This window comes from Lactuca virosa, chromosome 1 (assembly GCF_052849685.1).
Source record: "Lactuca virosa cultivar CGN04683 chromosome 1, Lactuca_virosa_CGN04683_v6, whole genome shotgun sequence".
Lineage (NCBI taxonomy): Eukaryota > Viridiplantae > Streptophyta > Magnoliopsida > Asterales > Asteraceae > Lactuca > Lactuca virosa.
The window spans coordinates 283,885,714-283,899,679 of NC_136426.1; positions in this window are offsets into that span (position 1 = coordinate 283,885,714).

Sequence of the window (13,966 nt, forward strand, 5' to 3'; positions counted from 1 at the left end):
TATAATAGTTTACTTATCAATTAAGTGTTATACCTAAACATTCCTTAATCCTAAGGTATAAGTAGGGGAAACTTATACTTAACATTACTACTTGTATATGACAAAGTATAATGTTTCTAACAATTTGCTACCATGAGCCTGTAACCGCTGCTATGACATAATACCTCTGATAGAACACACTCATGATTTACCGTGAGAAACAAACACACTCATGATTTACCATGAGAAACAACACAGTACGCTTCATCGACGCCGGAACAATAACAAATAAAAGGATAGTTCATCACTTGTTTTGGTTGACTGTAACTAACAGTCACAAGTGGGGTGGTCAACCCGTATACTAATTATACACGACTTCCTCGCTCACACGGGATTAACGGTTACAGTTCAGAGGATTTCCACTAAGATCCACAATCTTAGTTGATGAATACAATTACTCATGTAGACTTTGACGGCTTCCTATAGCTCTAACAACAAAAGCATCTTTATGTCTAAAACCCTAAGTTACTAGATTATGCTTTTAAACATTACTCCTAACTTCATAATATTTAGGCAGTATAACAGCTATATCTTGAAGTAAAACCAGGTTTTATCTTGACCTAAAACCAATAATAACAACATATAACGTTCCTAGTTTTATCTTGACATAAAACTATCAATAACAATACCAAGTTTTATCTTAACATAAAACTAACAATAACAACGTATAACATATCCAGTTTTATCTTGACATAAAACTATTAATAGCAACATACTTTATAACTTAACATATAAATCTTCCGAATATAACTTCAGAACTATATCGCACATATCGTATATATAGAATCTTAAGTATAACTCAAGTACTACATTAGTAAATTAACATACTGATAAGTTGATAATAGTTGTATATATTCAAAATATTATATTTAGAACAACTATACCCCGGCTATTATAACTATATACTGTCATATAGACATAATAATAACATATATATAATATCTAGCATGCGTTTTCCCCCAAAATATTAGAAAGTGGGGCCATGAAACTCACCCTAGTAGCGTGATTTTATGTTATCTAAGCAAAAACGGTCAGCGTACGAGGTCGTCGGGACTCGGGATGCAAAATGGCCTCGAAAAATAAGATAGAGAGAAGAGTTTAGGTGTAAGAAGTGTTAAGGTCGAATTTGCTATTTATACGCTGATTTTTGGCCATTCACGATGTGAACCAAGCATGTTCACGTCGTGAGCTCGATCCTGCTCACTTCGTAGACCCGCCATTTGGTCCCTAGCTTCGGATGGTGTCCCTTTGACTCCTCACGACGTGAATCAATCCTTGCTCACGTCGTGAGTTTGGATCTTATCCCCTCGCAGCCTCATCACACCTTCTAGATCTGAAATGTGGCAGTTTGAGTCCTCACGTCGTGAGTTTTTATGCTCACGTCGTGAGTTTAGTCAAATTAGGGTTTTTGACAGCGATATCTTCGGAAGGCCATAACTTTTGCATACGAACTCCGTTTTTGACGTTCTTTATATCGACGCGTAGGTATTTACGAGTACTACAACTTTCTTTTAGACTTAAATAGCTAATTCTAATTCTATTTTAAATTCCTCTTATTATAGAGATTTATAGTGTTCGGTTTATCATGACTTCTTCATGCGAAGTCAGATTCAAACATTCTCTATATTTTTGGGATCGTATGGACGTATAGTTTGAGTTGTATTATAAAGAAGATTCATATTTGTATTAGAATTCATCATGAACTACATAACACTCTTACCACATTACTAGGTTAACAAAATCACATTACATGATTGGCATAATCACATGTGATTGTCTATTGACCTATTTTGACTAGTGTTACAGTAGCTCCGGGGATTAAGTCGATACAGAACTCGACTTGGCGCTCGGGAGGGATTCCCTCAAGATCTTTGGGGAAGACATCAGGAAAGTTGCAGACTTCGGGGATGCTCTCGAGGTTCTTAACTTCCTGCTTTTCATTAACGACATGGGCTAGGAATGCATGACACTCCTTTCGCAAATATTTCTAGGCTTGGATGCATGAAATGATACGAAGGTCTGAGCTGAGTTTATCACCGTAAACTATGAGATCTTCGCCCGATGGTAGATTGAGGCGGATGGCTTTTTCGTAACAAAGGATATCGGCACGATTGGGGCTCAACCAATCCATACCAATGATAACATCAAAGCTTTCTAGAAACTGGCATAAGATCGATGGGGAAGGAATGATCGTTTAGGGTAAGGGTACAGCCTATGAATATGTCGTTAGTGCTCTATTTCTTTCCATTAGCCATCTCGACGGTAAATGTTTCAGTTAAATGTTGGGATTTACATTTGAGTAGGTGTTTGAATTCATGACTAACAAAACTCCTCTCCGCACCAGAATCGAAAAGAATGCATGCATAAGAGTTGTCAAGGAGGAACGTACCCATCACAACTGTGGGATCAACAACTGCCTCCTCCTGGCCCATCGCCATCACCCTCCCTGTGTTACCACCTATTGTTGCCTTGGGGCAATTTCTATTGAAGTGCCCAACCTCTCCACACCTATAACAGGCTTGACCGGTGCCCGCTCTAGGAGCCTGATTGGTTGTTTGGACTGGTGCCTTGCAGAATCGAGTTGTGTGTCCCTTCTTACCACAGCTGTTGCACAACAACTCTCGGCACTGCCCATGAAGATGGAAGTTGCACTTGTTGCACAGGAGTAGGTTTCCAGCATAGCGGCTGGGGGTTTTTGGAGTAGTGGGAATTGCAGCAGGAGTAGTAGCAGCGTGGACTGCCACTGTTTGTTGTCTCTTGGAGGGCTCCTGTGAAGACTGGTCCTTACGCTTGTTCCAAAATTTATTCTTCTTCCCACCACTCTCCTTTGGTGGTTCGGGAACAGTCATAGCTGTATCAAGATCAACCCCGTGATTTATTAGGGTCTGCACCAGACACTTGGCGCTGTCGAAAGTGGTAGGCTTAGCGGCCAAGACATTTCTTTGAGTTGGGGGCGTCAATCCCCAAATGTATATTTCTATTTTCTTGCTCTCCGGGGTGACCATTCCCGAACAGAGAAGAGACGGATCGCAGAATCTAGTAGTGTAAGCGGCAATGTCGGAACCCTTCATCTTCAAGTTCCAGAGCTCGTGCTCCAACTTCTGCATCTCACCCCTCGGGCAGTACTCGACGAGCATGAGTTCCTTTAAACTCTCCCAACCCATTGCATTCGCTACCAGCAGGGTTAGGGATTTGACTCGACCATTCCACCAGGTCAATGCTCTGTCTGTGAAGGTGTAAGTGACAATCTTTACTTTGTTTGTTTCGGAGCATGCACAGATCTCGAAGACCGATTCGATCTTCTCGATCCATCGAGTGAGGGCAATGACACTTCCATTGTCGTCGAAGGATTTGGGTTTCGCGTTCATGGAGTCCTTATAGGAACACTCCTTCTGGTGTCCCTAGCCTCCACCAAGATTTTGGGGTTCTGGTCCACCTCCTGATCCACCCGAGCCACCCGGGTTAATTTGCTCCATTACTGTAGTCACGGCGGCTGAAACTGCTGCCCGGAACATGGCAGGATCGAACTGAGGAGGTGGTGGCGGCAGAGGGTCGTTGTTCTTCCTGTTGGGTCTCTTTCTGGGAGGCATCTTGTTCTAAAAATAATCAGGAAGAAGAGGATGATAAGAGCTCTAGATTTTGAATCAAGAGATATGAAACAAGATATATCTCAGCCTGATAGATAAAGTGTTCTACTAAGCAATAAACAGAGAAAAGTTACCAATACAAGTAAACTGTCGCTAGGAAGAAATAAGTAACAACACTTGGAATGAATCTCTACACTGTATTCGGCTCTAGCTAAAATACTCCTATAGTATTTTTAGTTGTATACTTTATTCTATCGATATCTTGATGTATAAAGCTTGGTAAGTTTTAGGCTTGCTGCAACACCATGATCACTCCCAGACACATGTTGGTCATGTATCAAAGGAATATAGTTGATCAGGCTATATTGATCCCAGACATGATTACATAACTATCCAGGTTTAACCGCAGTGTCCAACATCCAAATACTTTTGTTTTGTTCTACTTATGATACTGTTTTCTGATACTTATGGATACTTGTATACTCTTTATAAAATACTTATATTTTAAAAGTATACTTTTAGTTCAGAGCACTTCGGCCCCTTAGTGTTTATAGTTGTATACCATGTAAGGTTCGATATACTTAGTTCACTATAAATAATAGCTCTGATACCAATTTGTCACACCCCAACACCGGAACGGCGGAAACGTTCCATGGTGGATGACGTCATGTGTAGTATCACAACAATTGTATCATAGCAAGCATAGTAAACACAACCATTACATTGAATACATATATTAAAAGGGTTTACATCTGTTAAATTCTTGTATTTATACATCAAAACTGTAATCAAAATAGAAAGACGTGACTCTATACGCTCCGTCTTCTCAAAACTCCAGGAAGTACCTGTCTACTGATTTCCTGAGAATACAAGCAGTTTTGAAAAGAGTATCAGCATAACCACTTAGTTCGCATGGTTCCAAGAAAATCCAATATTTTCTTTAGTAAGAGTGAGATAATATCAGTGCCATCTATAACCACTTAGTTCATGCTAGCCACGTATAAACCAATATTGAACAGACAGTTGACTATGTGAATCTGCCCTAAGTCCACAACCAAACAAGGAACATGAAATGAGGTGGAAACCACACATTCCACAGTCTATCGAATATGCCCCACACGTAACCATGTTGCCTAAACTAAGGAGTTATAAGATTAACTATGAATGTTTGTTACTGTATTCTGCATGAAAACCTTGGCTAATATCAATATGTAAAAGTAGTTTCATTACATCAAATAAAACCAATAAAGAATTAAATCCTGTAAACAAATGATTAGTTTATACTATTGTGAGTCGTATAACCATGCTTGATATGACCTAGTGACCTTTACGACATTCTTCAAGTGTCGGTTAAATGACATTTGTCATCTCAGGCATGCCTGCCTAGTTGTAGCTAGCAGTTCAGGTGTGGGATTGTCAGTCCCGAATAGATCTATTCACAAATCTCACGCTCTCCCTCCAGGAGACTCTGGTTATACTATGATAGGATTTAATTCAGTACACATAAGGGTAGAGTTTTGAAGTTGAGTCTCACAATTCTGTATAATCTAGTTTACGTGTAATTCTGTAGTGTTCTCTTGTATTTGGACCCGTTGTACACTGTATAAAGTAATAATTATACTTAAATAATTATTAAATGTTTTACTCTTGTAGTAATGTATACCATAAACTAAATATGTCATAGTTTATATGTTTACCCCTGTATGTAATCTAAATTGGTAAAAGCTGTGTATTGAATTCCCCAAACTATACCCATTATAGTTTACTTGAAATGTTATGTACTTGGTTTGTAAACTGTTCTGAAAACTATGAAATTGTGTTTCCAAAATAAAAGTGTCCCTTATGCTCAACATAGTACAAAAGGGTTAAAATAACTAAATATTTTATAAAACGTGGAAATTGTTTAACAATATTAATAAGTTTAAAAACTTGTTAAAATCATTTGTGTTTGGCTTGTATTCCCCCACTGAAAACATTAAAAATCGTAAAAGCGTATGGGTATCAACTCACTGTTAGTTGTGCACAAGCGTCGAATCAACGAACTGAAATGAAGACCCTCAAGTTGTAGCGTGGCACCTAACGGAATCCTAATAACAGTTAAATACATATATGTATCTAAATTAGCGATTTCATTAGATAAAGCGTTAGAAAAACACTTGCTTTTGGTTAAGGAATGTTATCGGGACATGATTGAATCGAGCGAAAGTGGGTTTTCAGTCTAAATTACTTCTTAGGAAGTGTGTACGGCCGTGAATGCGGTTTACGGTCGTGAACAAGTGTACGGCCGTGAACAGGGTGTACGTCCGTGAACGTTGTACAACCTTTGAAGGTGTACGGCCGTAGACTGGTGTGCGGTCAATTTACTTGAAGGTGTACGGTCGTACACTCAAGAACAAAGATGTTGATTTCGACGATGAACGTGCTCTAGATGCTCGGAAATGACCCCCAATGGTGTTTTTCGATGTTTTCCGGAAGAATAAAGGTGCTTTTAGGGGTGTACAGTCAATAGTCTAGAGAGAAAAGGAGAGAGTGCCCGGTCATAAAAGGGTAAATGAGGGGGTTGGGTCTCGTATTTATAGGGGTTTTCATTGGTCGGTGGTGGGGTCCACCGAACACTGGCCGTAAACGAGTGTATGGCCGTACACGGGTATATGGCCGTGAACTAAAGTCAGGCCGTGAACTCGGTCTTGTCCGAAGGAATTCCCGAAATTTCGTGTGGTTTTGTTTCCGACTCGAATATAGAACTCCAAATATATAATTAAATGATTTTCCAAACCAAAGGAAGTTGACGGAACCTAATAAAATAAAATTTTATTAACATAAGTTAATTAACGGAAACTAGTAAAGGGTTCGGGTTGTCACAACTTACATATACATGTAAACAAGGACTTAGTCTTAATTTCCCAAAGATGAAAATTCTCATTCATCACACAACACAACTTGCATGATTCCAAGTTTCTATCCAACTGAACCTTGGGTGATGAAAATCTTTCCTTATTTGGTAGATTTTGACACTACCACAAATGAAAGAATCAAATCCATTTTCCAATATTGCTATTAATGAAATCATATAAACAACAATTTTTCACTAATATCATTGTAAGGATACTTAAAATAAATAAAATCAAAACTTTTTTTTTTTTTTAAACTTGCGGAAAAACTTTCCTTACAATGCAAACACAAATGAAAAGATGTATTTATCTATTCCTAAGCAATATAAATCATAACTCTTAAGCAGTTGCTCAAAATTCTAATCATCGAACTATGCGATCGAAATCCGTCCTTTTGCGGTCAGAATCAACATGCTCTTATTTTAGGCTTCCTTTGATTCTCTAAAACATCAAAATGTAATTACATTACATCATGTATTAAGAATCTCCAAAAGAGACTTAATAGAGTTAGATAATGGAGTTTACCCGAAGTAGAGTCAAACTTTTTGACTTTACCATCCTTATGTGTTTTCAGGTAAATTGGGCAGCTTCGCAACCAATGCCCCTTCTATTGGCAAAAGAAACATATGGACTCTTTGGGAATGGTACACTTGATTGTCTCAGACTCAGCCTTTCTCTTTACCATTTGTCAAATGACTTGACCATGGCCGATCCCTTTCTATTGGGAAGAGAAAGTTTTTTTAGATTTCCAATGTCACCATTGTCAATGTCCAAATACGTTTGGGAAGTAGATCTTCCAATCAAATTTGCTTAACCACTGCCCCAAATCATTGCGGATTTAGCAGCATGAAGCAAATAGGTAAGATCATTAAGGGTCATGTCATGGTCTGTTACACAGTAGTCCTAAAATAACTCACTATATGACTTGGGAAGTGATTGATGAACCTAGTCAATAGTCAACTTCCTTGAGACTTTGACACCCAACTCTCCCGGCTTCTCAATATGTGACTTATTCTCCAAGATGTAAGCACATATAGACTTTACTTGCCAATAGGGATTGAGTGACCTTGAACTTGTGGGATAGGGCGAATAATTGGAGGAGGTGGAGGAACGGAAGCATGATTTCCAGTCCCATTAATGCACAACAAAGGGATTAATCTTTCACCTTGATTCCCATGTGGGATATCACCTTCAATAGGAAGATTTTCCCTAAAGATTTGGGAAGACCATAGTTGTCTAAGCTAGACATCTATAACGGGAGAAATTCAAGTTAGTTGATTTAAGTCCTTAATATAACACCCAATATGAAATATTAAGGCTAGGACCCAACAACCTATTTATAACTGGAAGAGGGATGTCGTATTCCAAATTATAAAATATTTGAAGGTAGGTAAATTATGATTTACCAATTTCCACCAAGAAAACGAAAATAGATTATTAAGTTTTAATTGGATTTGAAACTCCTAGATCTTTAGAGATACATTGAACTTTCAATGGCATGTTTGAATGTCGATTGTGCCCTCTCAAGTTTGTGACTGGGATGCCGAGGATCACAAACAAGGTGTGAATAACCACGCAAATTAACTTGGTACCCTTAACTTTATCACCTAATTGATGTGTCGGTTAACCACACGCGCTCCACCAATCTATGATAAACATTAAGTTACCCTTTGCCACACATTGTCAGTCCCATGTTAGTGTGCTGGTTAACCACAAACGCTCCACTAACGACTTAACAAAGGTGCAAAGTGTAATTTCATGGGTTAGCACCATTTCACATTTTCCTAAGTAACTAAGATTTGGAATTTATAAGTGTTTAGTTACTTAGTATTTATAATTATACTTTTAATGAAGGGAGAATTATAGTCTTGTCCTACCCGTTCGGCTAACGACCCTCCACCAGTCAAGGAAGCACTGGGTGAGAATGGACACCCATTAAACTGTCATTTTATAGGCAATAACCTTATACCTCCCTTATGGACCGGCTTCGTGAATGAGGCCTACTAACGGTAAGACTGACTTATTCTTATACATATCTATATAATTAAACTTATAATAATAGTATAAGGGTTGAATTTTAAACTTTTAAAATTCTAGGGTTTGATTTGGAATTAAGATACTTGTGTGTGAACCTTTACAAATTCCAAAACTTGAGGGCAAGTTTTGAAACTTTTCAAAACTCTTCAATTTCATAACATATGAGTTTAATATAGGTTTTAAAACTTTTAATGAAGAGACTCTTGAACATCCATAATTTGAGGACAAGTTATGGAGTTCATAAAACAATTTATGGGAAAAGACTTTTCAAGTTCATAACCTATGGTTTTTTAATAAAATTCATAAATGAGACTTTTCATATAACTTGAGGACAAGTTACCAAAACATATATTATGAATAACTTTTAGATCAATTTAGATTAAAACAACTATCACAAACATATCTAGCAATATTCATAATCTTGATTTAAACTCATATGAACAAGACAATTCAAATCATACAATTTTCATGTAATTAGCCTAATCAATAAATTAATATAAAACATGAATCTTTTGATAATTATCTTTTGAATTAGATTAGAATGATCATTCCCACATCAAAACATGTTTATATGTTCAAAAACATCTTATGGTAATGTTCCTAGTCCGATTCCAACCAAGAAAATCAAAAATATGCATTCTGGGAGACAAACTCGTCGAGTTCATGCTTTAACACATGAACTCGTCGAGTTTCATGTTTGGGCAGATTCTTGGCTTTGAAAAATGAGTTGCAACAAGTATAACTGAAAACAGCCCTAGGCTCTGATACCACTGATGGGTTTTGAGCATTCTAACACTCCTAAGGTGTACATGCAACCCTAAATACCTTTGATCTTTGTTTTCTCTATTATACATGAAAATATGAACTTTCCAAGGTATAAACCTAACTAGCATACAAAGGTTTGATACTTGGGTAATAAAACAAGTTTAGATAACATACCTTTTCTTGTGGTTGATTCCTTGGAGCTTTAAGAGCCTAGCACCAATAATGTGAATTCCTCAAGTGGAATCACAAATCACCAAAACAACTTGGAATAACTTGAGAGAATATGGAGCTCACTAAAATCGGCCACCTCTTCATATGACACACTAGTCCCCATTTTGTGAGCCAAGGACCCCTTTATATATTATGGAGGATTAGGGTTACATCCATGTAAACCCTAATACCGATGACCTTTCATTTACATTGGATCCATGGGTCAAAATCTCCATGGACTATCCATAGACTTCCATACACTCTTAGCCCATCCTAAGTAAACTTTGGCCCATTCCATATATATGTAAGAGTCCATATTTAATTAGTCTCTTTTTTATTACTAAATTAATTCCAAATGAATTCTAGATCAATACTAATTAAATAATATGATTTCATATTAATATATTATAACTTATAATATATTAATATATCATATATAACCTCTTCTCTCAAAAGTCTATCCATACAAATTGTTCCGGTGAAGTGCAACCTAAATGGACCATGCCGGGTCGGGTCAAGTATATACCAATTATAGTTATGGACTTAGACACTAATCCAACATAAGGACCCCCTTGGCTCCATATTTTCGGCTAGCACAACCCTAGAAGGATTCCTAGAGCCGAAAATTGCCTTTCCCCTCTCTCTCTAGTATTCTCCAATTGCTTTGGTGTTTGTGATCTATTAGAGGCATCGCATTTGAGGTGCTAGTTTCTCAAAAGCTGAAGATCATATTGCTACAATCAAAGGTAATATCCTAACTCTTCATTAGATGTAGGTTTCGAATTGTGTTGTATGCCAGATTAGGGTTTACAAGCTTTGGATGATTATTGCATGTACAAATAGAAAAACTAGATCCAAAGCTTTAGGGTTTGCATGTATACCATATGATTGTTTTTTTGCTCATAACTCAACACTTAAAATGCAAGTACATATGAAAACTTTGTTTCTAAATATTTCTAAGCAATCTATCATAACTCCTAAGCTACAGCTCACGATTCTGATCATCGAATCATGCGATCGAAATCCATCTTTTTGCGATCAGACTCAGCATGCTCTTTCTTTAAGCTTCCTTTCTCTTCTTCGATCCTACAAAACATCAAAATGTGATATCATCACATCATGTATTAAGAATCTTCAAATAGGAACTTAATAGAGTTAGATAGTGGACTTTCCTGAAGCAGTGTCATACAATCTGAGTTTACCATCCTTGTGATCCTTCAGGTAGAAACGACGGTTAGCAACCAATGCCCCTTCTGTTGGCAATAGAAGCAAACAAATTCTTCTGGAATTGCACATGGGACAATATCAGACTTAGTCTTTCTCTTTACCATTTGGTCAACCGAGTTGACTATGGCCGATCCCATTCCATTGGGAAGAGAAGACTTTTCTGGACTTCCAATGTTTCCATTGTCAATGTCCATGGAAGTTTGGGAAGCAGATCTTCCAATCAAATTTGCTTGACCAGTGAGCCAAATCATTGTTGATTCAGCAACAATTAGCAAATATGTAAGATCAATAAGGGTCACGTCATGATCTGTCATATAGTAATCTCTAATGAAATCCTGATATAACTTAGGAAATGACTGAAGAACCAAGTCAACAACCGACTTCCTCGAGGCAATGACACCTAACATTCCCAGCCTGTCAATTTGTGACTTCATCTCCAAGACATGTGCACACACAGACTTTCCATCTTCATGTTTGCTTTCCACAAGGGCTCGAGTGACCTTGAACTTTTCAAGTTGATGAAATTGTGGGTCAGGGAGAATTATTGGACGAGGTGGAGGAAGTAAAGTATGATATTGAGGAATATCCTCTTCATGTGGAAAGCTTTTTCCAAAATATTTGGGAATACCATAGTTGTCAGTAATAGACATCTACAAGGGAGAAATTCAAGTTTAGTTGATTTAAGTCCTTAATATAACACTGAAAAATGAAATATTAAGGCTAGGACCCAACACAATATTTCACAATTCGGAAGAGGGATGCCGTAATCCAATTGCAAAATATTTGAAGGTAGGTAAATGACGATTTACCAATTTCCATCATGAAAAACAAAAATGAATTTTTGGTTTTAAATAAATTGAAATTCCTAGATTGTTTGAGACTCTTTGAACTTTTCAATGGCATGTTTAATCTCCATGATTCCCTTCAAGTTTGTGACTAGGATGATGAGGATCACAAACAAGGTGTGAATAACCATACATATATCCTTGGTACTCTCAATATTACAAATCACCCAATCAATATGGCAGTTAACCACACAGGCTCCATTGATCCATGATTAACATCAAGCTACCCTTTTCCACCCTTTCTAATCCCAAATTAGTGTGCCGGTTAACCACACACGTTCCACTAACGACTTAGCAAGGTGTCAAGTGCAACTTTATGGAATAGCGCCATTTTCACATTTTTCCTATATAACTAAGATTGGGATTTTATAAAGTATTTAATTATTTAGTACTTCATTATACTTTTAATGAGGATTTAAATGTCCTGTCAAACCCGTTCGGCTAACGACCCTCCACTAGTCAAGAGTGCGGTGGGTAAGAGTGTATACCCAATGGCAGTCATTTTATAGGCCGCTTCCTTAAACACCCCTTATATAGCAGCTTCATGAATGAGGCCTACTAACGGTAATACTGACTTTTAACTTAGACATATAATATATTAGAATTTTAATTTTGTATAGTATAATGGTGTATTTTAAACTTTTAAAATATTTGATGGTCTAATCTTTTAATAAATTATACTCTTAATTTAATTAAACTTAAACCATATGATTATGGATTTAATAATACTCTTTTAATTAAACATTTAATTAACTATTAATAAAGTCCATAAGAGTTAATTGAACTATTCAAAAACATCAAGATGCTAAATCAATTTAAAACTATTAATTAATTTTAAGTTATGAACCCATGAGTTACATTTTTTGAAAACTTTTCAAATTACTAGGGTTTCTATGAATTCAATGATTCTTAATTGAGACTTTTCAACTTTTAAAACTTGAGTGCAAGTTTTGTAATTCTTGAAAAACTTTTGAACTCCATAACGTAAGGAGTTAATTTGTTTTATGAAGATGAGACTTTTGAAGTTCCATAACTTATGGACTTCTTTAAAAACATTAAGATCAATTTAACTAATATTTATTTGTAACTCCTTAAAAAAAACTTTTGGGTTCCAAATCTGATGAAAAAATTTGTAACTGCTTAACAAACATTTAGATCAAACTTTAAATTAATAAAACAATCATATCATTTTATCTTTTACCAAATTGATCTAATTCAACTCTTGTAGAAAAATGATTCAAATTTTATAAATAAGTAGTTTTTCATGAAATCAAGTAATTATATTAAAATTTTGAAATTATCATGTTAATTGATGGGGATAGTTATTACCATATTAGTAAAATCAAATTTTATGAAAAAAACAATTTGTGGTAACGATCCTAATCCAATTCAGGCCAAAAAAACCCGAAAAACTGCCATCTGATTATCCAACTCATCGAGCCAGGATATGGACTCGTCGAGTTCATGACCAAAATCATCCAACTCGTCGAGTCCAATAGTGGACTCGTCGAGTTCATGCTGACAGAAACAATTTTTCTTTTCATTTTTCTTCAACTTTGAACAATAAGTTGTGCATGAATATAAAAGAAAACTACGCATGGCTCTGATACCACTGTTGGGTTTTATGTACTATAACACTCCTATGGTTCATAAACAACCCTAATAGCTTTGGATCTAAGTTTTCACTAGTTATACATGCAACAAAATTTTCAAAAGCATGAAGCCTACAACTAGCATACAATTTGACATATGAATCATAAAAGTAAGATAGAAGATTACCTCTTAATTGTAGCTTGTAGGAATTGGCCTTTCAAGAGCCTAGCACCTCAAGTGTGATGCCTCAAATGTCTTATAACAAACAAAGAACAAGAGGAGGAACTTGAGAGAGTGGTTTGGAGACACAAAATCGTCTAGAGCTTCTTGGAATCACTTAGTGGACGATTTTTGGCTTAGGGGTTACATTTACATAATGTAGAATCCAGGAGTTAAACCCTAATCCACTTCCTTGGGCCTTAATCCTATAATCCATATGATAATCCCTTTGGACTAACTCTTCATAGAGTCTTACATGAACTTAGTCCATTACTAATCAATATGGATCATTAGCCCAAACTATATATACATATATATATATATATATATATATATATATATATATATATATATATATATATATATATATATATATATATCACTGATTTACACAATCAGTCCCCGTTAATTTAATTAGTCTCTTTTGATCACTAAATTAATTCCAAATTAATTTTTGATCAATACTATTTAAATAATATGATTTCTCAATTAATATATTATACTTATAATATAAATAAATCACATTAACTACTTTCTCAAATATCCATTCTAT